Source organism: Benincasa hispida, chromosome 12 (assembly GCF_009727055.1).
Source record: "Benincasa hispida cultivar B227 chromosome 12, ASM972705v1, whole genome shotgun sequence".
In the NCBI taxonomy this organism is placed as follows: Eukaryota; Viridiplantae; Streptophyta; class Magnoliopsida; order Cucurbitales; family Cucurbitaceae; genus Benincasa; species Benincasa hispida.
The window spans coordinates 42,783,872-42,787,310 of NC_052360.1; the positions used below are offsets into that span (position 1 = coordinate 42,783,872).

Below are 3,439 nucleotides of genomic sequence, written 5' to 3' on the forward strand. Positions count from 1 at the left end.
GGAGATATGGATTTATGTCACATTAATTTAATTTTAAGTTAATGTCAAGAATTTAAATTTATATTGTGGAAATTAATTTGATTTTGATTTTGGAATTTGAAGAAAAAGGGGAAGAGTTTTAAGAATATATATTTAGATATATTTTTGTAATGAGAGGAAGGTTAAAATAAAATTGAAATAAAATATAATGGAATAAAATAAAATAAAATTTTATTATAGTTTATTTCTTTCATTTAAAATAATCTTTTTCTTTAAAAAAGAAAAGAAAAAAAAACTCTTTTCTCTCCCTTCTTCTTCTTCCTCCCCCCAACGTGAAGACCCTCTCTATGTGCCCTAGCAGCCGCTGGCCATCTCCTCTCCAACCGGCATCGCACGTCTGACCGCCATCAATTCGTCGATCATTCGTCCGTGGGCCGTCGTTCGCACAGGTCAGCTCAATCTCGCCAGCAAGTAGCGATCGTCCAGATCTTCTTCGTCGCATGCCAATCTTGCCCAGTCGGTTAGATTCACATCTGCAAGTTGCCGTCAATTGTCTAGCTGCTTCGTTCATGGGTTGTCGTGCCATCAGCCAAGGTCTGAAGCCGAATGACCTAGCCCAGCCATCGAAACTTCCGCCGTGAACCGTTCCTTCGTCCAGTCATCTGATTCGTGTGACCCACCGCCGAATCCAGCTGACCGCCTCCCTCGTGCCGCGCGATGCCGCTCATTGTTCGTAAAGTGAAGTCGCGCCACCGTGAGTCACCGTCGCTCCAACTTTTGACCACCGTCTATTGCCGCACTGCCTATGTTCTGTTTCGTGGGTCTTCGTCGGACTCTTAGATTTTGGTAAGATCTTTTTTGTGGTTGGGTTTCTTGAAAGATTTTGGATGCCCACTAAGTTGGATTAAAGATTAAATTAGTCGCATTATCTTGATTTTAGATTTGAGCTTGGGAGATTACAGCAGCGACTGTTCAGCACATTCAAGATCGTTCGACAAGAGTTTTGGTAAGAGTTATGGTCCTTATTGTTGGTTTGTGGGCACGCTTTGATTACTGAATTAATTTTGACTTAGCCCTTGTATCTTTAAGATTTCAAGTTGTCATCCATTGGGATTTAAAATCTGTTAGAAGGAGATTTTGGAGTGGTTGTTGATCAAATTCTTTGGGTAAGCTTTTGAGTATTGTGGTTTTGAATCTGAGGTATCGCAATTATTATTGGACTGAAATTTAATGGTTGTATTCGTATGTTAGGGTTGTTACTTCAACTTGCGATCATCGTTTGGTTGTCGGAGTTTATCTGTGGATCTTCGATTAAGGTAAGTAATCTTACCACTAGAACTACCCACAGGCCAGAGTTGTATGCTAGCATGATAAGTGTGTGTTATGGTAAATGTTAGCATGTTGATTGATAGTATGACCTGAATCAAAGTATGTTCTGGCACAAATTCTGATTTGTTTACATACACACCTAAGTGCTTGATCGTTAGTATGTGAGAGTATGTGTTTTCATATATCGATGTCTGATCTGCTGGTGTTGAGGCATACTTGCATGTTGTGGATTTATGATATAAGTTATACATGGATGATGTATAATATGTTATTAAGAATTGTGTATGTGATGAAGCTATGGTATCAAGGATTTTTATGTATGTTTTAGAACTGTACAATGTTGAATCATAGCACGTTAAGACTATGTAAATATCCTCACTGATTAGTTAGATGCTCACCAGTTTGTGTTTCCTTCGGGATTCACCAGTTTATGTTTCCTTCGGGATTCACCAGTTTATGTTTCCTTCGGGATTCACCAGTTTGTGTTTCCTTGGGGATTCACCAGTTTTGTGTTTCCTTCGGGATTCACTAGTTTGTTTTTCCTTGGGGATTCACCAGTTTTGTGTTTCCTTCGAGATTCACCAGTTTTTTGTTTCCTTCGGGATTCACCAGTTTTATGTTTCCTCCGGGATTCACCAGTTTTGTGTTTCCTTTGGGATTCACCAGTTTTGTGAGCATACTTAACTACAATAGGATAGAACTCAGTCTCTCATCTGTTACATGTATTTATGTGCCATATGCGAGTATCTAGAGGACATAGATGCCTAGCCTGACCCCAGTGGTGGGACTACTTATTGAGTATTTCATACTCATTCTTTCTTATGTTGATGTTTCAAGTAAGGGTAGAGATGCACCGGCGATGGCGCAGCGGAATTCGTGATCATGTCACTGGGACTAGTTTTTACGCTTCCGCATCATGAGATTTAGAGTTCTTTTCATGTTTCTCTTAATGTTTAGTTTTGATGTTTGAAACTTATTATTAAGAATTGTCTTTCATATGTATTTATTAACCTTTATGATTTATGGGTACCCTATTATTGTTGCATTTAATAAATGTATTTTAAACTTCTCTTGTTTTAATTAGCATTTATTTCAAATAACTAAATGTCGTTTTAAATTCTTTGCATGCATTTATTTTAGTAACGACCTTACCTAAGTCCTAGGGGGTCGGGTCGTTACATAGGCTTTCTTCTTCTTCTATTCCCTTTAATTTTTAGTGTCCTTAGGTTACATTTATTTTATTTTCGGATTATGAATTTGTATTGGATTGTATCCCATTGGTTTGTCTATGAATCAATGAGGTAATCTTTTAGTTAGTTCTTGGATTAAGCATTCTTGTATTTTGATGAGTTTCCAGTTCAATTTTTATGCTTTAATCTAGAATTATCTTTTTCTTAAATCTTGTTAATTTAGACTTGCTTTTATGTGTTGAATTGATGCCCCTATCATGAACGCATGTCTTAGCTAGTTAAATTCAAGTTCGCACACATCCTTGTATCATCCATGCTTTGAATTTACCCTTGTAGCACATATTATATAAGCATGCTTGAGTTTTTTTAGGTTGTCCATGAATCTTTGCATCGCAAGTTTAATCTAGATTTAAGGAACAAATTGATTATTTGAACACAACTTTCCTGACACTTAATCAACATAGTTGAATCTAAATCTTAATGCATGTGTTTCTAGTTCTTTATGGCCGTTGAGAACCCAATTGCATCTAGGAGCATGTAGATGTAGTTAGGGCACGACTTTCCAGCCTCAACTACGAATTAGGACGCTTGATCGATTCTGATTAATTGATTTTCGGGCTTATAGAGATTAGTTAATTCGCACCAATTGAGTAGCTATGCATGCATAATTTGAATATATGATATTTTGGTTGAAAACAATTGTTTAATTTACATTGAATGGCTACTTCCTCCGAGAACTAAATGAATCCATTACCGTTTCACATATCCATTGCACTTTACTTTTACTTGCATGTTTTCATTTTCAAAACCACAAACCAAAACTCAGTTTTTATTGTTTTTCTACGGTAAAATGTAACCCAAAAAGAAATTAATTCTTCGCTTCTTTGTGGTTCGACCCCGCACTTACCGTTGTTGCTACGTTTTAGTAGTAATAGGAGTAG

General features: G+C 36.9%; 1 long non-coding RNA gene across 2 annotated transcripts; it reads left to right on the forward strand.

Annotated features, from left to right (window-relative positions):
• Nucleotides 1-248: 248 nt before the first annotated feature.
• Nucleotides 249-2,207, forward strand: LOC120092477. 2 transcript variants are annotated; one of them, XR_005486045.1, is made up of 5 exons: nucleotides 249-825; nucleotides 920-985; nucleotides 1,069-1,145; nucleotides 1,231-1,295; nucleotides 2,146-2,207. It is a non-coding gene; the product is annotated as an uncharacterized LOC120092477 (long non-coding RNA). The 2 variants fall into 2 exon arrangements; XR_005486044.1 differs by lacking the exon at nucleotides 2,146-2,207 and having other exon boundaries at nucleotides 1,231-1,458.
• Nucleotides 2,208-3,439: the final 1,232 nt, after the last annotated feature.